This window comes from Sturnira hondurensis, unplaced genomic scaffold (genome assembly GCF_014824575.4).
Source record: "Sturnira hondurensis isolate 20B ecotype Veracruz unplaced genomic scaffold, ASM1482457v3 Scaffold0010476, whole genome shotgun sequence".
NCBI lineage: Eukaryota > Metazoa > Chordata > Mammalia > Chiroptera > Phyllostomidae > Sturnira > Sturnira hondurensis.
The window spans coordinates 841,746-865,089 of NW_028083107.1; the positions used below are offsets into that span (position 1 = coordinate 841,746).

A 23,344-nucleotide genomic window follows, 5' to 3' on the forward strand; every position below is an offset into this window, starting at 1 on the left:
GAATCAAATCAGCTACATGTTTGTAGAGCAAGCCCCCTCTGCCTCCTCTGCCCTAAGTTAGGAACATTTTTGGAAAAGAATGTTTCTAGGAGCTTGGGCTTTTCCTTTTCTTTATAAAGAGAGGAGTGTTTTGCTTTGAACTGGCTTGCAAGGAGATTGAGAGGTCCCCTCTTTCTTGTGTTAAACCAGTCAGATCTGCGAGGGCTGGTTAAGTGGAGATCGTGTTAAAAAGGATCATTTAGTACTGGGTTATTAAACAGAGTGTCACTGATTCCCGTCATTTGCTGGAATATCTGGGCCTTAAGCTTCATTATTCTTCTAGAAAGGGGGAAATCCTGCCAATCACTTGAAAATAGATGTCACCCAGCAATTTTAGGCATGCTCATGTAATCATCCAAACTGATAGTGCTTTGCAAACTGGGAAGTGTGGCGGTTGGCATTTGCTCTTTGGAAGAATCACTGTTTGGGACCAGTTTTTTGAGTCTGCAAGGGATTCCTAGTGCAATAGTGAGAAGAATGTCCACCTGGAGAGTCAGCTCACATGTGTTCCGGGTCCAGGCTGTGAGTCTCTATAGATGGGGAAACTCCCCATCTGTACAGAGGAGGAGTTGACTAGGGGAATCTGAGGATGCCTCCAGCTTTGATGTGTCGTGATTCTTGGAGTTTCAAATTAAACTCTAAGTTACTTAAAATATTTGAAAAGGATAAATCATAATTTGTTATTTTTGGAATTATTAGAGATGTAAAACTATGAGAGTTTCATTTTAGTTTGGTAAATGGAGGCTATGACTGTTATATAGTCGAGGACAGTTCTAGAAGTATGGGGAAAGACCAAAAGATTTGATATGTATTTATGTAGGACCAAAGAATGGGAAAGGGGATGTTCTCTTAGAGATCCAGTTTTTACACATGACAATAGTGGGGCTGGATTCCCCTGCAAGCTGCTAGGAGCTGAGATAGTCCGGAAGTCAGTTGTTCCCATTCTAAACCCATTGTGGGCTGTTTCTCCGCCCACAGTCCATGTACCCTTACAGAAGAATCCAGACGTCCAGTTTTTGAGCCTGCAGTCAGCAGAGTATCAGGCTGAGAGATTTTTTATTTCTAGCTATGAAATAGTAGCTAATCAAAAAAGAAACTTTCCCCTTATCTCTACCCCCAACAACCAAGAGTTGTTCTCAGTTAACGTAAATATTTAATTTTGTTGGACTCATACCAGTGCCTAATTTAAAAGTAAGCAGATTTTCTTAAATAATGGGAGGTAGTGCTTGGGGGCTTTCTATTTGGAATTATTTTAATTTGAACGTATTGGCTGTTTTAGGTTTGACTTCATGTATTGTTGTCATTATGCAAAAACAACCTAAGCCACCCCACCCTTATTTTTGTAACGAGTAACAGTTTGTCATCTAAAAGAAACTTAGTTTCTTAACTGTTTGTACCCACAGTACTTGCCACGTTTGTGTATGTTTTTGTTTAAATCAGACATGTGTTGTTCACCTATAGCTAATGAGTGCTTAGAAAATCTGTCTGTCTTATTCCCAAACAGCCCCAGATTAGGGACTGTTTTTTTTTTCTGTTCCAACACAACAATCTCTTATCTATGCCCAGCCACCCCTCCTCAGGCTTGGAACAGAACCAGTGTCTGGGAGAGAGGCAGTCTGGCTGTCATACCCAACTCTTGCTACCTCACTGTGTGACCTTGGCTAAGTCCCTTACTTCTCTGTGCCACATGGTTGCTATCATGACAGTGAAGGGGCTGGCCAAGGGTTAGAGGGCTCTCTGAGGATTTCCTCTTATTGAAGTGGATATTATACTTGGAGGCTGTGATTTCACCAGTGGGGTATATAACCTTTAAATAGTTTCTAGAAGTAAAATTCAGTGCTTGTCCAAGTGCTAGTGAAACTTACTAGCACTTACTTCCTGATGACTGGCTGCTTTTTGGAAAAATGTATCTATGTATATTCCCTCACCCTCATTCAGGTCTGTTAAGAGTTATGGGCTTGGCCCTGGCTGGTGTGGCTCAGTGGATTGAGCGTGGGCCTGCGAACCACATGATTGCAGTTCAATTCCCAGTCAGGGCACATGCCTGGGTTGCAGGCCAGTTCCCAGCAGGGGACCCAAGAAAGGCAACCATACATTGATGTTTCTCTCCCTCTCTCCTTCTCTACCCCTCTAAAGATAAATAAATAAAATCTTTTAAAAAAGAGTTAGGGGCTTGAAATCAAGGCAAAAATGGGGGCGGGGAGGGCAGTGACCAAGACCTTTCTCTGTAATGAACCCTTGCAAGTGATGGGACCCAATGGGCTGTCTCTCCTCTCCCAGTTACACAGGTCAGGGGTCAGTATGAAAAGAACCCAAAGTAATACAAAATTAGAACTTGGGTGCTAGTCAGGAACTGGCAAAAGTAATTTTGAAAAAGTGATTACACAAAAATATTTTGTGTGTTTGCTATGTGAAAGGCACTGTGGAGGGATGGATGGATAGATGGTTGGATGAATGGATAGATGGATGGATGGATGGATGGATGGATGGATGGGACAGGAAGATACATGAGAGTTAAGATGCAAAAAGCTATTGAATACCCAAAGTAAAGAAGTTCTACAAATTAATGTGTCAGGGTGATGATATAAAAATGAACAAAAAAGACCAAAAAATCCCTCATGAAAGGTGGTCTAATGGAGGAGAACAACAAAAAACAAGATTAAGAAGTAAAACATATAGTATAATATAGTGAGTCTGAGGTGGTAAGTGCCTTTAAGCAAAATAAATCAAAGAAGGGAATTGGAAAATGCCATGAAAGGATGCACTTTTAAATAAGGTGGCCAGCAAGGACCTTGCCAAGAAAGTGAGATTTGAGCAAAAATTTGTAAAACCATGTATCAACTAGGCCGGTGCTATCCAATAGAAATACTGGATTGGCCAAAAAGTGCATTTGCTCTTTTCCTGTAATATGGCACTAGTAGCGTGTAGTTGTCTTTAACTTCATTTGAAACAATTTTGTTGTGTTGTATTGTGACAGCTGTCACATCAGCTTGCACTAAAAAAATATCAGAATTGGTGAATTTTTGTGTAGCCATTTTAATAGTGAAGATGGAAGAAAATACGCAACATTTTCGGCATATGATGCTTTATTTTTTCAAGAAAGGTAAAACACAACTGAAACGCTAAGATTTGTGCAGTGTACAAAGAAGATGCTGTGACTGATGAAACATGTCAAAGGTGTTTTATGAATTTTCATGCTGGAGATTTCTTGCTGGACAATGCTTCACATTCGGGTAGACCAGTTAAAGTGGGCAGTGATCAAATTGTGACATTAATTGAGAACAAGCAATATTATACCACCCAGGAGATAGTTGACATACTCAAAATATCCAAATCAATCAAGTTATTGATGAAAATGAAATATGTGTCTTTTATTTTTTGGAAAAAGGCATACAGTTTTGTTTGCCAACCCAGTATAATACAAGACATGGATCCAAGCCACACATATAATTTTAAATTTTCTAGTAGCTACATTTAAAAAGAAGCAAGTAAAAGTAATTAAATAATATTGTACTTAACCCGATCTATCTAAAAATCAAAATACTAAATACTAATACTAAAATATTAGTAATTCAACATGTAATCAACTTAAACATTAAATTATTGAGATGGTAAACACTCTTGTTATCATGCCAAGTCTTCACATTCCAGTGTGTAGTTTACACTCACAGCACACCTCAATTCATATTAGCCACACTGCAAATTTTCCATAGCCATATGTGCCTCATGGCTACCATATTAGACAGCACATAACTAGACTCTTAAAGTTAAATGTTCTGCCCTAGCTTGTGTGGCTTAGTAGACTGAGTGCCGGCCTGCGAACTGAAAGGTTGTAGGTTTGATTCCCAGTCAGAGCACATGCCTGGGTTGCAGGACAGGCCCCCAGTTGGGGCGTGTGTGAATCTAATGTTTCTTTCCCTCTCTTTCTTCCCTCCCTTCCTCTCTCTAAAAATAAATAAAATCTTTTTTTAAAAGTTCTCATTTTAGTGGATCTCTGATAAACTACTTTATAAGGTGCTTTCTTTTCTTACTGGGCTGAAATTATTTAAAATAATAACTATTGCCAATCACCATTAATTTCCATAAATTCTTTTACTGTAGGTAGCCTTTTACATCTCAATTCTTTGTGTATTTATATGTGTCTGCCTATCTGTTTGTCCATCCATCATTCCCCAAAATGGTTCTACCTGAAAGAAGTTCTCCAGTTCTCAGTTTTTCTGCCTTGCAGGCTGGGTTCTGAATGCAGACCTGGAGGGAGCTCAGTGGATCGGCTAGTATCTGCCACACTGAGCAAGGCTTTGAGAAGCATTGGCAAAAGGTCTTTTGTCAGGAGGAAGCCTACATTTTTGACTTGATATTTATCAAAACATTTCCCTGAATGCCTGTGTGTGCCTAGAGACTTCTGTCCTGGTGCCTGTTGGAAACCTACCCATCAACTGAGAGTATTTTTTGAGGGTTGGCCTTTAAGCCTATACTCTTTGCTCCTAGACCTTCTTCTGCCTTGGGGTGGGGTGGTGCAGTGAATTGATCACTTCTAAGCTTTTGTAATTTAATTCTTTAACTTGACATAAATTCAGACTTTAAGAAAAGTTTGGAGAATAATATGACTAATTTCTGAATACTTTTAACTCAATTTTCCAAATGTTAATATTTTACCACATTTTCTTTGTTTGATCTACTTTCTCCTCTACACACACACACACACACACACACACACACACACACACACACAAATTTTGTTTTAGTGAATTGTGTAATAATAAATTGCAGATATAATGCTCTTTTATGCCTAAATAGCTTAATATATATTTACTAAAAAACATTCTCTTGCATAAGTCTAGGATGTTGATCAAAATCAAGAAGCTATTTGTTGGTACAAATCAGATCTAAAGATCTTAATCTAAAAACCTTACTCACATTTTGCTGATTGTCTAAAAAATGTCTTTTACAGCAAACAACCAGAAAACACTCAGGATCATATGGTGCATTTTGTTGTTATGCCCCTTTAGTTTCCTTTAATGTAGGACAGTTCTTCAGGCTCTCTTTGTGTTTTGTAGCATTGATATTTATGAAGAGTACAGGTCAGTTATTTTGCAGAATGTCACTGATTTGGGGGTTGTCTGATGTTTCCACATGATTGGATTCAGGTTATGCATTTCTGGAAGGAATACCATGGAGGTGATGCTGTGCGCTCCACAGAGAGGTAGTGCATCATATCACAAAGTTCTTGATGTTGATATGTCTTATTACTAGTGTTGTTAACTTTGATCACTTGGTTAATACGGTATCTTCGAGGTTTCTCTAATATCAATTTACTATTTTCCCCTTTGTAATTATCTTATGGGTATATATTTTGAAGGTATGTTAACGTCCTGTTGCTCTGTAAACTTTCACACACTAGTTTAGCATCTATTGATGATCCTTGCCTGAGGCAAGTTTATTATGTTGGTTGCCAAGTAAAGAATTTCTTTCTTTTGTTTTTTTTAAAATATATTTTATTGATTATACCATTACAGTTGTTCTATTCCCCCCTTCATTCCCCTCCACCCGCACACTCCCTCGCCCACCATTCTCCCCCCCTTAGTTTATAACCACGTGTCTCAAGTTCTTTGGATTCTATATTTCCCCCACTATTGTTGCCCTCCCCCCTATCTATTTTCTACCTACTGTCTATGCTATTTTCTGTGCCTTCTCCCCCCTTCTCCCCCTCCCACCCCCCTATTTCTAACCCTCCATGTGTTCTTCATTTCTATGGTTCCACTCCTGATCTAGCTGTCCTCTTGGTTTGCTTTTGTTTTAGGTGTGGTTGTTAATAACTGTGTGTTTGCTGTCCTTTCACTGTTCATATTTTTCATCTTTTTCTTATATAAGTCCCTTTAGCATTTCATATAATAAGGGCTTGGTGATGATGAACTCCTTGAACTTGACCTTATCTGAGAAGCACTTTATCTGTCCTTCCATTCTAAATGAAAGTTTTGCTGGATAAAGCAATCTTGGCCGTACGTCTTTGGATTTCATGACTTGGAATACTTCTTTCCAGCCCCTTCTTGCCTGTAAGGTCTCTTTTGAGAAATCCGCTGACAGTAGATGGGTACTCCTTTGTAGGTGACTGTCCCGTTATCTCTTGCTGCTTCTAGGGTTGTCTCCTTCATTTTAGTCTTGGCTGATGTAATTATGATGTGCCTTGGTGTGTTCCTTCTTGGGTCCAACTTCTTTGGCACTCTCTGAGCTTCCTGGGTTTCCTGGAAGTCTATTTCCTTTTCAAGACTGGGGAAGTTCTCCTTTATTATTTGTTCAAATACGTTTTCCACTCGTGGCTGTTTCTTTCCCCCTTCTGGTACCCCTATAATTCGGATGTTGGGACGTTTAAAGATGTCCTGGAGGTTCCTAAGCCTCTCCTCATTTTGTTGAATTCTCATTTCTTCATTCCTTTCTGGTGGGATGCTTTGTTCTTCCTTCTGGTCCATTCCATTGATTTGAGTCCCAGTTTCCTTCCCATCACTATTGGTTTCCTGTGCATCTCCCTTCATTTCAATTAGTTTAGCCTTCATATGTTCCTCTAATTTGTGACTTTGTTCCTCTAACTTGTGACTATAATCTACCAGTTCTGTGAGCATCCTGATAAATAGTGTCTTGAATTGTGCTTCTGAGAGGCTGGCAATTTCTCGGTCACTTAGAGTTATTGGCTCTGGGACTTTGAGTTCTTCTTGCCCCATCTTTCGGGTTGTTTGTGCCTGTTCCATAGCAGGATCAGAGCCCTAAAGTGTTCACTAGAACAGGGCAACTAAGTCCCTGGGTTGTGATGCTGTATGTGGGGGCGGGGTCAAAGAGGGACTATGGCGTCCTGTCCGCCGCCTGCCGCCACGGCCCTCACCGGTGCCGCAGTTGCTGCCGTCACCGGGCCCACGCGTTTTGTCCCACTGCACGTGAGTGTGCCACCGCCGTCAGCCCTCGCCCCCTGGGGCCTGCGTGGTCTGTCTCACTGTGCGCGAATATGCGCCCGTGGTCTGCCCCGCACCCCAACTGGTTTCTGTCTGCCTGCGCGCCTGGGTCGGGGGCCCTGTCCTGCCCGACCCTGCTCGCTGCTGGCTCCGCCCCTCTTACCGTCCCCGTTGAACAGTTAGATGTCATCAGACTTCCGTATAATTCAATTTTCTGTCCTTTGGTTGTGTCTTTGTTTCTCCGAACCTTTGTTGTATTCAAACTTGGTTGTGGGAGAAGGCACAGTGTTTCCACCTATGCCTCCATCTTGGCGGAAGTCTCAAGAATTTCTAATTCTACCATTCCTTCTATATTTATTGTTTGGCTTTCTACAGTAAGAGTGTGTTCCTTCCTTATGTATTTATATCAGGTGAACTCATGGATTATTGTTTTATGGATCATTGGAACTCATGGATCAATGAGTTATAATTTTTTACAATCATTTTTTTTTCATGCTCAAATTTTCCCAGGTTTGGCCAGTGGAAGTCTCTTTATGTTGCCTCTTGTGTCTTTTGTTTAAATAAAAAATAATCTTGTAGCCAATATTGCTAACATTTAAAAAATATATTATTTTAGAGAGAGCAGAAGGAAGGGAGAATGAGAGGGAAGAGAAGTATCAATGTGTGAGAGAAAAACACCATGCAACCCAGGCATGTGCCCTGACCCTGCATCAAGAAATTGAACCAGCAACCTTTTGCTTTGCAGGACAACACCCAACCAACTGAGCCATACCAGTCAGGGTACCGCTTATGTCTTTTTGACATATTCCTAATCGTTCTCTGAGCATGGTCTTAATTTCTGGCATAACAAGATGCCCCAGGCTCATCTTGTACTTTGCTGCCCCAGCCATGAAAATCAGCCATGATCCCAAGGAGCCCTAGTTTCTTTTAGTGGAGAATGGTACTTGGAAACCAAGGTCTGGTGTCCATTTCTACAAGCGTTATTGTTAGTAGACCCCCTCAGTCCATAAAGCTAGAAAATTAATTATTTTCATATCTCACATCTGTATTGCATTATTTTATTAATTTTTATCATTGTGGTAACTTCTCTAACCATCATATGTTCACACTGATAATGCTAAATTCCAATCCAGCAACAAAGTTTATTTTATCTTTGTGACTTCCTTTTATGACAATGAGAAGTCTCTCTGTTACTATCCATAATGTATTTGCCCATTCACTGAATCCTAAAACACACAGAAAATAGTGTGAGAATTGCTAATCCATAATTCTATGAAAAGAAGCCTGTTAACTAGAGTGCAATATTTGTTTAGAATTCATTTTGTCTTTAGCTTAAGGATATATTATCCAAAGACTTAAAAATTACCTGGGCTAGTTCTCTGTCTCTGTTCCCAGTGTGGATGTTTGAATATGGTTCAGTTCTCTTTTTCTTGTTTAGATTCCTTTGGAGATTTTTGTTCTCATACTTGTTAATTTTATTTATCTATATATCTATTTATTTATTTGCATTAAAATTTTGAGGTAAATTGATTAATATCTTTACATAAATTATAGGTATAATTTGATATCTATATGTATTCCAAGGCATGCTCACCATCCCAAATCTAGTTTTCTTTTGTTACCATGTATTTGACCCCTTTTACTCAATACAACCTCTCCCAATCACCATTGTGTTGTCAGGATCTATGAGTTTGTGTTTGTTTTGCTAGTTTAATTCTTTTTATTGCTGTTCAATTACAGTTGTCTCCATCTTCCCCCATTACTCTCCCCTTCCCTACCCACCCCCACCTCCCACATTCAATCCCCCACCCCCACCCCATATTGTCCATGGGTCTTTTATACATGTTCCTTGATATTACCCTTCCCCTTCTTTCCCTGTTATCCCCCTGCCCCTCTCTGGTCACTGTCAGTTTGTTCTTTATTTCCATGTCTCTGGTGAGCCTGTGAAATAATAACATACTTCCAAAAGTTGGAACTGCACAAAAGTGACACTGCCCATTACTTTCATCCTTTCCATCTCATTCCATTCATCCCCTCTCAATAACCAACCTCATTTGTTCCTCTGTTTTTCTTTTCACATAGATAAGCAGATATCTGTGCATTTTCTTATATGTCCTTTTCACAGGAAGGGTAGCATACTCTTGTGGGCTTTGCTTTTCTACATGACAATACATCCTAGTAATTACTTTGTATCAGTTCATAGATTTCTTGATCATTTCTTTTTTAAAATTGTATTTATTTACTTTTAGACAGAGGGGAAGGAGAAACAAAAGGGAGAGAAGCATCAATGCATGGTTGCCTCTTGTGCACCCACCACCAGGGACAGGCTTGCAACCCATGTGCCCTAGACCAGGAAATAAACCGGTGACATTTTGGTTTTGGGTTTGCAGGCCAGCATTCAATCCACTGAACCACACCAGCCAGGGCAAAGATCTTTATCATTTCTTGTATTACAGCTACATAACATGACATAGTGTGGATATATCTACATTATTCATTCACCCTCCTTTGCACGAGCATGTAGGCTGGTCCCAATACTTAGCAATTACAAACAGTGCTGCAAATCAACAACCTGGTGCGTGTATATTTTCGTTTGGTTGGAGGTGTATGTTGAAGGCAGATTCTTAAACATGGAATTGGTATGTCAAAAAGTAAACATATACATAGTTTTGTTAGGTATTGCCAAATTCCCTTCCTGAAATGTTCCAATTTGCATTTCCATTAGCAACGTGTCTTTTCCCTTAAAGCCTCACAGGGTTTGATACACTTTAAATTTTGTAAATCTGATAGATGAGAAATTGTATCTCAATAATTTGCATTAGCATTTTTCTTTTTAAAAAAGATTGTATTTATTTATTTTTAGAGAGGGGAAGGGAGGGAGAAAGAGAGGGAGAGAAGCATCAATGTGTGGCGTGCCCCCTACTGGGGACTTGGCCAGAAACCCAGGCATGTGCCCTAGACTGGGAATAGAACCAGTGACTGCTGCGCAGGCCAGCACTCAGTCCACTGAGCCACACCAGCCAGGACAGCATTTTTCTAGTTATGAGTGACTGGGAGCATCTTTTCATATGCTTTAGAACTTTTTCAATCTCTCTGTGTGTGACTTATCTCCTTATGTCTTTCTTCTGTTCTCTATTGAGTTTTTAGTATTTTATTCTTAATGTTCAGTTTTCGTATTAAGAATACTAGTTTTTTAAATCTATATTATATGTTGCAAGTAACTTTCCCCAGTTTGTTTGTTGTTTTTTGGTGTTTTTTTTATTCTTTGCTATGCAGAAGTATTTTTCTGTAATCAAATATCAAACTTTTATAGCATCTGGATTTTGAGTCACACTTAGCAAACCTTTCCTCACACCCATGTTAAAGAGGAATTCACCCATTTCTCTTTCAGTATTTATAAAGATTCAGGTTTATGTAGAGATTCCTAACCCATTTGGAGTTTGCTTTTGTAGATGGATTATATGGTACGGGTCTTCGCCTATTCTTCAAATGGCTACTCAGTTATCATAACCTTGTTTTCAAAAACATACACGTTTGCCCCCAATGATTTTAAATGTCACTGTATTTAATTTCCACATATATTCGAGTGTATTTCTAGATGTACTGTTCCACTGGTCAATTTGTCTGTTTTTTCTCCAATACCACACTGTTTTATATAGTCTAATATCACAAGCAGGACATGGGCATTGATACAATCCATCCCATTCAAAATTCCATATTGAGTTTTGAGAGTTCTTCATATATTTTACATATGTGTCTATTGTCTGATATGTAATTTAAAAGTACTTTCTCCCAACTTATAGCTTGTCTTCATCTTCTTAAGAGGTTCTTTCCCATAAAGTTTATTTTATGGACCATACTTTTGCTGTGTAGCCTAAGAAATATTTAATATGTTTATGTCTATTTATATAGATCTTTATTTCTTTCATAAGCATTTTGTAATTTTCTGTATACTGACACTATGCATATTTTCTTAGATATAATATCTCAGTATCATATTTTGTTTGGAGCAATTATAAATGGTACTTTTTTTCTTTTTCTTTTTAAAGCTCTTATTTACTTATTTTTAGACAGAGGGAAGGGAGGGAGAAAGAGTGGGAGAGAAACATCAGTCGGTTGCCTCTCATATGCACCTAGTCCAGGGACAAAACCCCTAACTCAGGCATGTACCCTGATTGGGAACGAACTGGCAACCTTTCACTTTGTGGAACAATGCCCAACCAACTGAGCCACAGCTGGTCAGGGCTGTATTGTATTTTTTAAACACAGTTTTATTGATACAGTTCACATACCGTAAAATTCATTTAAAGTGATAAAATTAAAGTATTCAATTTAGTAATTTTTAGTATAGTCAAAGAATTGTGCTATCATAAGCAATATCTAATTTTAGAACATACTAGATATCCCAGAAAGGAACCATATACAACTTACCAGCCATTCCCCATGCCTCTTTACCCTTAGCCCCTAGCAACCATTAATCTGTTTTGGGCTCTATGGATGTATCTGTTCTGGAAATTATTATAAATGGAGGCATATAACAGATAGCTTTTTGTGACTGATGTCTTTTGCTTACCATAATATTGTCAAATTTTATCCATGCTTTATCATGTATTAATATTTCATTTCTTTTCATTGCTAAATAATATTCCATTGTATGGATATACCACCTTCTGTTTGTTCATTCACCACCTGATAGAAATTTGGGGTGTTACTATTTGACTGCTATGAATAACACTGCTATGAATATTCATGTACAAGTTTTTATGTAGACATAGCTTTTATTTCTCTCAGGTATATACCTAGGAGAGGAATTACTGGGTGATATGATAGCTCTATGTTGAACATTTTAAGGAACTGCTGAAATATTTTGCACAATAATTGTACCATTTTAGATTTCACCAACAATATATAAGGGTTCCGATTCTTCCACATCCATGTCAACACTTGTGACTTTCTGTTTGTTCCCTTAGAGCCACTGAAGTTGAGCATCTTTTTGTATGTTTATTGGCCATTTGTATATCCTCTTTGCTCAAATGTTTACTCATATTATTTGCCCACTTTTAAATTGGGTTATTTGCCCTTCTGTTGAGTGAATGTTCTTTCTGTATTCTAGATACTACACCCTCATAAGATATATAAATTGTAAATATTTTTCTCATTCTATGGGTCATTTTTCTACTTTCATGATGGTATTATTTGTAGCATACAAGATTTAATCATGAAGTCTAATGTATCTGATTTTTCTTTTATCACTTATGCTTTTGATGCCATATCTAAGAAACTATCACTTAGTTCAAAGTCACAAAGATTTACTGCTATGTTTCTTCCAAGAGTTTGGTCATTTTAATTCATACATTTAGGTCTGTCTTCTATTTTGAGTTAATTTTTACATATAGTGAAAAAATAATCCAACATCATTTTTTTACATGTGAATATCCAGTTGCCACAGGACCATTTTACTGAAAAGACTTATTTTGTTTTAGCACCCTTGGTAAGGGTGCTAAGAATTTAATAATACTGTGTTGAGGATTTTGAATCTTTATTCATGACTGGTTTTGGTCTCTAGTTTTCCGTTTTGTTTGGTCTCCAGTTTTCTTTTTTGTTTGTTTTTATATCAGGATAATACTAACCTCATAAAATGAATAGGGAAATGTTTCCTTCTCTTTATTTTCTGAAAGAGAATGTGTAGAATTGATATTAGTTCATCTTTAATGTTTTGTAGAATTCACCAATGAAACCATCTGCGTTTGGTGGGGGTTTTTTGAGAGGGAAGTTTTAAAATTATGAATTTGTATTTCTTAACAGTGATGTGGCTATTCAAAAATCTATTTTGGTAGCTTGTGCTTTGCAAGGAATTGGTTCATTTCATCTACATTGTCAAACTTATGCATGTAGACTTTTTCACAACATTCCTTTATTCTTTTTATGTTTTGTCAGGTATATAAGTAATAACCCCTGGTTCATTTCTGATATTGGTAATTTATGTCTTCTTTATTACTTTTCAGTCTTGCTAGAAGTGAGTTTTACTGATCTTTTTAAGGAACCACATTTTTTATTGATTTCTTTCTATTTTTCTGTTTTCAATTTTATTGATTTCTTTCTTTAAAAATAAGATTTTTATTTATTTATCTTTAGAGAGGGGGTAAGGGAGGGGAGATAAATGCATACATTTATTTCAATGTATGCATTTAGTGTCATACATTATTTTCATCACTGCTTTAGCTGTGTCCCACATATTTTTATAAGTTGTGTTTTCATTTTCATTCAGTCCAATGCATTTTTTATTTTCTTTGAGACTTCTTTGACCAGTGAATTATTTAAGTGTGTTAATTTCTAAGTATTTGAAGATTATCCTAATTCTTTTCTGTTATTGCTTTCCAGTGTGGTTCCACTGTGATTTAAAAAATCTATTCTGTGTGATTTCAATTCTTTTCAATTTGTTGAGATGTGTTTTAGGACCCAGGGTATGGTCTATCTTGGTATAGTTCTATGAGTTCTTGAAACAAATGTGTAATATGCTATTGTTGGGTAGAGTGTTACCTAGATCCTGTTAGTTGATGAAGTATTATTGAGTTCTTCATTTTGTTGTTTCTTACTAGTGGTTTTCGCTATTGCTAAGAATGGGATGTTGAAGTCTCCATCTATAGTGTGGATTTGTCTATGTCTCCTTTTGGCTCTCTCAGTTTTTGCTGCATGTGTTTTGAGATTGTTCTCTGGTGCATACACATTTAAGATTGATATGCCTTACTAGTAGATTGATTCTTTTATTATTATTATATTATATTATTATATGTCTATCTTCAATAATTTGCTTTCTTCTAAAGGCTTTCTGATATTAATATAGCAACTACTGCTTTTTAAAAAATTAATGTTTGCATTGTATATCTTTTTCTATCCTTTTACTTTACCTACGCTGTTGTATTTAGAGAGACTGTTGTAATTTATTTATAAATATATAGAATATAGTTGGGTAATGTTAAAAAATCTACTCTGTTCATCTCTAACTTTTAATTGGCATCTTTATTACCATATAAATGTAAGGTAATTATTGATATACTTCAGCTTAGGGGTGCTGTTTTGTAATTTGTTTTCTGTTTGTTTCTTCTGGTTTTTTGTTCCTGTTTCTCTTTCCTTTCATTCCTGTGGGTTGCTTGGACATAGTTTAATATTTCATTTTTATTTATACATGGTATTTTTGAGTACCACATTGTATAGTTTTGTTAATGGTTACTCTAGTAACCTGTTAGTGTTACTCCAATAACAGTATACATAAGTAATTTATCACAGTCTATAGTTTACATTTTATCACTTTGAGGGAACTATAGAAATATTACTTTCATTTAGATGTCTACACCCTTCTGACTTTTATTTTTTTTATTTTTTATTTTTTAAGATTTTATTTATTTATTTATATTTAGAGGGGAAGGAGAGAGGGATAGAAACATCAATGTATGGTTGCCTTTCGTGCGTCCCCTGCTGGTAGTTGGCCTGCAAGGAACCAGCCTGCAACCCAGGCATGTGCCCTGACTGGGAATCGAACCGCGATCCTCTGGTTCGCAGGCCCGCGCTCAATCCACTGAGCTACACCAGCCAGGGCTTCTGACTTTTTAAATATAATTGTCTTAAACATTCTTCTATATATATTGAGTATCAAAGGAGATGATGTTATAATTTTTGCACCATTCATCAAATATAATTTAAGAAACTCACAAAGAGAAATGTTCATTATACTTACCACGATTTTTACCTAGTCTTTTTTGGAGGGAAGGGGAACCAACTAACATTTAATTGTGAGATTTTAAAAATGTACAAGTGTTTTGACATCTTCCCCCACCATAGTTAGCATCTTTAAAATCACAGAACAACACCAATCACAGGTTTAATGGGCTTAATAAGTTTACCCCTTCGGTTTCTATTTGCAGCACCAAATATTCCTTTGAAACACCAGACACACCCCACAGTGGCTGACAGTAAATTTCATAACCTGCCGAGTTTAAAAATTCAGGTTCTCTGAGCATTCTGTGTTGCAGTGACACTTCTCCAGAACTGGTACATCCCTGTAGTTGGGAAACTTTATTTTTTTTAATATTTTTTATTTAATTCTTGTTCAATTACAGCTTTCTGTCTTATATTCCCAACCCTGCCCGCTCCCCGCCCCATGCTCCCCACCTCCCTCCCATTTCCACCCCCCACCCTTAGTTATTGTCCATGTGTCCTTTATACTTGTTCATGTGAGTCCATCCCCTTTTCCCCTATGATTCTCTCCCCTCTCCCCTCTGGACCCTGTCAGCCTGTTCCCTATTTCAGTGTCTTTGGTCATATTTTGCTTGCTTGTTTGTTTTGTTTAGATCCCTGTTAACGGTGATATCATATGGTATTTGTCCTTCATTTGTCTTTCACCGCCTGGCTTATTTCACTCAGCATAATGCTTTCCAGTTCCATCCGTGATGTTGCAAAGGGTAGGAGCTCCTTCTTCCTTTCTGTGGCATAGAATTCCATTGTGTATATGTACCATAGTTTTTGGATCCAGTCATTGACCGATGGGCATCTAGGTTGCTTCCAACTCTTGGCTATCGTAAATTGTGCTGCTATGAACATTGGGGTGCATAGGTTCTTTTGGATTGGTGTTTCAGGATTCTTAGGATATACTCCTAAGAGTGGAATTGCTGGGTCAAAAGGCACGTCCATTTTTAGTTTTCTTAGAAAATTCCATACCGTTTTCCATAGTGGATGTACCAGTCTGCAATCCCACCAACAGTGAACTAGGGTCCCCTTTTCACCACAACCTCTCCAGCACTTGTTGTTTGTTTCTTTGTTTATGATAGCCATTCTGACTGGTGTTAAGTGGTATCTCATTGTGGTTTTAATTTGCATCTCTCTGATAGCTAGCGATATCGAGCAGCTGTCTTGTTTCTTGTAACTCAGATTAGATTTTGGTTTCCCTTGCCCCACTGCAAAAATGAATCCTGAAGAGATGGACCAGGAGGAAAGACCTCACAGCCAGATCTGCTGGGTTCTAGGGTTCCCCCAACCTGGGTTCCCCAGCCTACAGCACCAGACCTGGAAAGTAACCCAGATGACATCTAGCTGTGTAAGCAGCAGGGTTTATGGCTGCTGAACAGAGATAACTAAGAGACTCAGAGAGCCTTGTAAAGGACCAACACACAAAATTTCATTTCAGCTGCTTCCCCTGGGCTCTGGCAGAGGGAGGGCAGAGTAGACTAGAGACACTTGAGAGTATGGGAATGGTGTTCTCTGGAGAGAACTAAGGGAACAGCTGCCAGGATCCCTGTTCTGAGTCATTCCTCATACCTTAGGAGCTATCTTTCTCAGACAGATCACCCCTCCTCCTGTGGGGAAGCAGTAGCCCCGCCCACAGGAATTACTCTATCCCACTCTCTGGTACTTAAGCCAGGCTGATGATTACAGCTTGAGGCTATATCACTGATGAGTTTTAAGATAGAAAATACAAAGAAGCAGCCAAAATGGGAAGACAAAAAAACAGACCCCAAATGAAAAAACAAGAGAATTTTCCAGAGGAATTAGATGAAATGGAGGCAAGCAATTTATCAGATAGAGAGTTTAGAGTAATGGTTATGAGGGTACTCAACAGGATGAAAAGAGATAGAAACCATAAAAAATGACCAGTCAGAAATAAAGAATGCAATATATGAAATAAATAATGCACTGGAAGGAATAAAGAGTAGGTTAGATGAAACAGAGAATTGAATCAGTGATCTGGAAGATAAGGTAGGAAACAACACCCAAGCATAGCAGCAAAAAGAGAAAAAGAATTTTAATAATGAGGAGAGCTTAAAAAACATTTTGACAACATGGAGCATAACAATATCCACATCATGGCAATACCAGAAGGAGAAGAGAGCGAGCAAGGGATTGGGAACCTATTTGAAGAAATAATGACTGAAACCTTCCCAAATCTGGTGAAGGAAAAAGACACACAAGTCCAGGAAGCTTAGAGAGTCTGAAACAAGTTGGACCCAAACGGGCCTACACCAACACACATCATAATTATAGTAACAATGCTTAAAGTAACAATGCTTAACAATGCTAGAAGCCACAAGAGAAAAACAGGTAGTTATCTACAAGGGAGCACCAATTAGACTGTCATGTGATTCTCAACAGAAACATTTCAGGCCATAAGGGAGTGGTCTGAAGTATTCAAGGTGATGAAAAGCAAGAACCTACAACCAAGATTACTCTACACATCAAGGCTATCATTTAAAACAGGAGAAATAAGGAGCTTCCCAGACAAGAATAAGCTAAAGGAGTTTGTTAACACCAAAGCAGTACTGCAACAAATGTTAAAGGGCTTGCTTTAAGAAGAAAAAGGAGAAGAGAAAAGGAAAAAAAACAGGAAAGCAGTCTAACAATGAAATGGCACTAAATATGTATCTATCAACAGTCATCTTAAATGTACATGGCTTAGATGCTCCAACCAAACGATATAGGGTGGCTGAGTGGATAATAAAACATGCCCCTCATATATGCTGCTTCCATGAGACCCATCTCAGATCAAAAGATATACACAAAATAAAAGTAAAGGGATAGAAAAAGATATTTCATGGAAATGGAAAAGAACAAAAAGTTGGGGTAGCAGGACTTATATCCAACAAGTAGACTTTAAAGCCAAGGATATAGTAAAAGGCAAAGGACACTACGTAATGATAAAGGGAACAATCCAACAAGATTATACAACTCTAGTAAACATTTATGCACCCAACACGGGAGCACCTAAATACAGCGTCTGGCAGAAGTAACACCAGCATTAGTGTGGTTGGTAGGGTAGTAATATGGGTGTAATAATTCGTAGTTTTATTTCGAACATTTCACCAAAAATGTCATATGGTGTGCTTGAGTGTGATATTATGTTACAGAACTACATGCTTATGATTTTATAATAAAAAAGGAGCGTTATTTGTGCCAGACCCTGTATATAAAAGCAAATCTTTATGGATATAAAGGGAGAGATTGGCAGAAATACAGTCAAAATTGGGGATTTTAACACCCCATTGACTTCAATACATAGATCTTCCAGATAGGAGATCAACAAGGAGACAGTGGCATTAATCAGCACACTAGATCAAATTGATTTGATTGATATCTTCTGAGCATTTCATTCTGAAGCAGCAGAATATATGTATGTTTTATGTGCACATGGAATGTTTTCCAGGATAGACTACATGTTAAGACAGAAAACAAATCTCAATAAATTTCAGAAGATTTAAATCATATCAAGCATCTTCTCTGACCACAATGCTATGCAACTAGAAATCAATCACAAAAGAACACTGAAAAACATGCAAAGACATGGAAGCTACATAACATGTTATTTAACAATGAATGGGTCAATAACAAAATTGAGTAAGAAATCAAAAGATACTTTAAAACATGAAAATGAGGATGCAACAATCCAAAATCTGTGAGACACTGGGAAAGCAAGAGGGAAATTCATAGCATTACAGGCCTATCACAAAAAAAAAAAAACGGGAAAAAGCTGAAATAAACAATCTCACTTTATACTTAAAGAAACTTGAAAAGGAACAACAAACAAAGCCCAAAGTGGATAGAAGAAGGAAATAGTAAAGATCAGAGCAAAATAAACAAAATAGAGTCCTTTAGAATGATACAGAGGTGAAAGAATCCAAGAGCTGCTTCTTTAAAAAGAATTTGTTTATGATAAACAGGATTGACAAACCTTTAACCAGACTCATGAAGAAAAAAAGAGAAAGGACACAAATATATAAAATCATAAGAGAAAGAGGAGAAATGACAACAGACACCAAAGAAATACAAAGTATTGTAAGAAAATATTATGAATAGCTATATGTCAACAAACTGGACAAACTGGATGAAATGAATAAACTCCTAAAAACACAATCTTTCAAAACTAAATTGGGAATAATCAGAGAATCTGCATAGATAGATCGCACCTAGCGAAATTGGGGTCAAAGACCCCCAACAAAGAAAAGCCCTGTAATGGATAGCTTCAGAGGTAAATTTTACCAAACATTCTCAGAACTAACACCCACTCTTCTCAAACTATTTCAAAAAATTGAAGAGGAGGAAAAGCTCCCAAACTCATTTAACAAGGCCAACATTATCCTAATTCATGTAAAGAAAGAAAATTATAGGCCAATGCCCCTGATGAACACAGATACTGAAGTCCTTAACAAAATAGCAGATTGAATACAGCACTGCATCAGAAAGATCATACACCATGATCAAGTGGGATTTATTCTGGGAATTCAAGGTTAATACAACATTACCAAATTAATAAATGTGATTCACCACATAAACAAAATGAAGGATAAAATGATGTGATCATATCAATAGGTACAGAAAAAGCACTTCATTAAATCCAGCACCTATTTATGATAAACACTCTCAGCAAAGTAGGAATAGAGGGAACATACCTAAATGTAATAAAGGCTGTATGTGACAAACCTACTACCAGCATCATACTCAAAAACTGCAAGTGTTCCCCTTAAGATCGGGAACAAGAAAGGGATGTCTGTTTTCACCTCTCTTATTCAACATAGTACTAGAAATTCTAGCTGGAACAATCAGATAAGAAGAAGATATAGAAGGCCTCCAAATTGGAAAGGAAGAAATAAAAGTGTCTTTGCTTGTAGATGGCATGATACTACTGAATCTAGAGAACCCCGAAGATTCCACCAAGAAACTACTAGGACTATTACATGAATTCAGCGAAGTAGCAAGATACAAAATTAATATCCAGAAATCAGTTGCACTTTTATGTGCCAATAATGTACTGCCAATTAAGAAAACAATCCCATTCATAATTGCTTCAAAAACAGTGAAATGCCTAGGAATAAACATAACCAAGGAGGTAAAAGCCCTGTGCTTGGAAAAATATAAGACACTGAAGAAAGGAATTGAAGAAGATACAAATAAGTGGAAGCACATAAATGTTCATGGATAAGAGAATTAACATTGTTAAAATATCCATACTACCCAAAGCAGTCTATAGATTCAACACAATTCATATCAAGATTCCAATGACATATTTTGTAGAACTAGAACTAATATTTCAAAAATTTATATGGAATCACAAAAGGCCCCACATAACAACAATGATCCTGAGAAAGATCATTTTAGGACTCATGCTACCTAATATCAAACTATACTATAAGGCCATAGTAATCAAAACAGCATGGTTCTGGCATAAAAATAGAAACATAGCTCAATGGAACAGAATAGAGAGCCCAGAAATAAACCCACAATTTTATGGCTAATTAAGTTTGACAGAGGAAGCAAGCACATACAATGAGCTAAATATAGTTTATTCAATAATGGCTTTGGGAAAATTGGACAGATACATGCAAAAAATTAGACCACCTTCTATACCACACAGAAGACCAAATTCAGAATGGATCAAAGACTTAAATGTTTAACTCAAAACCATAAACATCCTGGAAGAAAACATAGTAAAATGTTGGACATTTGCTTATAGCAATTTTTATTGGATATATCTCCCCAAGGAAGGGAAACAAAAGTAAATATAAACAAACGAGACTACATCAAACTAAAAAGTTTTTTTCACAGCAAAGAAAATATCAACAAAATAAAAACACAACCCACAGTATGGGAAAACATATTCACTGATACATCTGATAAGGGGTTAGTATCCAAAATGTATAAAGTACTTACAAAACTCCACACCAAAAAAACCCAAACAATCAAATTAAAAAATGGTCAAAAAACCTGAATAGACACTTCTCCAAAGAGGATGTGCAGATAGATGGCCAGTAGACATATGAACATATGCTTAATGTCACAAATCATCAGAAATGCAAATTAAAACCACTATTAGAAACCATCTCACACTTGACAGAATGGCTATCATCAATATACAAACAACAAGTGCTGATGAGGATGTGGAGAAAGGGGAACACTTTTGCATTGTTGCTGGGAATTCAGGCTGGTGCAGCCACTGTGAAAAACAGTATGGAGATACCTCAAAAAATAAAAAATGAATATACTTTTTGACCCAGCCATCTCCCTTCAGGGAGCTCAAAGCACTAATTTGAAAGAACATAAGCTCCCCTTTGTTCATTGGTGCATTATGTACAATTGCCAAAATATGGAAGCAGCCCAAGTGTCCATCAGTAGAAGAGTACATAAACAACTATGATACAGTTACACAATGGAATTATATTTGGCTGTAAAAATGATGAAAATTTTACTCTTTGCAACAGTATGAATGGACATGGAAAACATTATGCTAAGCGAAATAAGCTAGTCAGAGAAAGACAAATACCATATGATTTCGCTCATATATGGAATCTAGTGAATGAACTGAATTAACAGGAAAAATAGGGACAGATTCATAGATGGAGAGCAGATGATAACTAGTGGGAGAGTGGTTAGGGGTTGGAGGGATTGAGCAAAAATGAAAAAGGACTCAGGACATGGGCAACAGTGTGGATATTGCCGGGGTGGGGGGGTATGAGGTGACTAAATGGTAGTTAAAAAATACAATAAAGATTAAATTTTAAAAATAAAAGGAAAGTAAAGAAGAAAAACATCAAGGAGAAGAGGTAAAAGGTAAGCTTTTCAGGGGTGTTTGCTTCACTGGCATTGATAATAAAGGAAAGGGGACAGAGAAGAGGCAGCCACTGATGTATGAGGACTGCACTGCTGTGAGGAAAGGCAAAGGCAAACCAACTCTGAAGTAGTAAGGCCAATTCCTCTCTGTGTGTGAGAAACACTGGTGCATTTCAATTTCTTTATTGAACCAATGACATTCAAAGCAGTATAGTGAATAGAGAAGGGACACCATATGCAGGAGAATAACCCACGGACCAACGAGGTGGATGGGAAAGAGACTCACAAACATCCTCTGGATGAAGACAAGAGCCTGAAGAGCAATGCCAGAAATGATTTTGCTAATACTAGGGAATGGGTGAGGCTTCCTTCCTGATACCTCAAATGCCAGATCAGCTATATCTTGAAACCAAATGTAATTCACAACCTTGCTGAGCACAAATGGGAAGCACCCAAAGAGCATTGAAAATTGAGGGTGAGAAAGAATTCCAGCCATGACCAAACATCGCCATGTAGAGACGGATCACCAATAATTCAGGTAGTTGCGGACTGAAGTAAAGGAATAAACAGTGGATAGAGCCGGAGGTGACTGAACCAGAATACTCCACCATTCCAAGCACTGCACTGGAAAATTCTACTAACAATACGTGGCTTACTCTCTTGTTTCCTGTCTATGCTTTCCGCTCTCCTCTGCACCAGGACACTACCTGCCCTTCTTCAATGTTGCTCCTCTCTCTTTTGCTGAATTCAAAGATCAAGCTTTGAAATGGTACAAATTCCCCAGATGGAGTCTTTGATTCCCCTGGCAAGGTTCTGGAGAAAGGTTTTGATGCTGTCAGCCATCTCTTTGCCAACCAAACTACCAACTACAAAGAGGACAGAGAAGCATCCCAAAATCTTTCATCATGAAGAACCTGTCAGCTCCACAACCTGCCCCCAGCCCACCCTGGCTGGGCCCCTAGTCCACTGCAGGCTGATCACATCCTTCTGATCAGATCCTTCTTGATCGCTGGTGCTTCCATGGCTGAGGCCAGTGTGCTGCCCTGGGCATGCTCAGGCTGCGTGGGGAGGTGGGATGTTGATGGGCACCTACCCCAACTTCCCAGGGCAGAGGATACCTTACCTATTCTTAATTTCTTATTTTCTTTATGAAATTTCAAGGTTTTTTTCTGTTATTTTTTCTTCATCCTGTAGCTTTTTTTTTAAATACAGGGATTATTATCAACAATGTGTTTTAGCTTTTGTTTATCTGAGAATGTCTTGATTTCCTCTTCATTCTTGAAAGATTTTTTTGCCAGATATATAATTTTGAGTTGACAATTCTTTATTTCAGCACTTGAAAATTGTTATACCGTTTCCTTCTATAGGAGCAACTCCATGGTTCCTGAAAAGAAATCTGTTATTTGAAGTGGTAGCTCTCTCTAAGTAATGTGTCATTGTTATCTGATTGTTCTCAAGAGTTTTCTGCCTTTTAGTTTTCAAAAGTTTAACTACGAAGTGTCTTGGCATGAATTTCTTTGGATTTTTCCAGTTTGATATTATCTTAGATTCTTGAGTTTGTAATTCCATGATTTTTCCAAATTTTGAAAATTTCAGTCATTATTTCTTTAACTAATTTTTCAATCTCAATCTCTCCTCCTTTTCTAGGTCTCCAATGATACAAATGTTGGCTCCTTTGTTGTTGTTCCACAAATCCCTGAAGGCCTACTCCTTATACTTCTCTTCTTTTTTCTTTTTAAATTTATTTTCTCTCTGTTGTTCAGATCGCCTAAATT

The 23,344-nt window shown here is 37.5% G+C and overlaps 1 pseudogene; it reads right to left on the reverse strand.

The window, feature by feature from the left end:
- The window catches only part of LOC118996007 (etoposide-induced protein 2.4 homolog), a 31,138-nt pseudogene extending 8,690 nt beyond the window's left edge, over window positions 1-22,448 (reverse strand).
- Window positions 22,449-23,344: the final 896 nt, after the last annotated feature.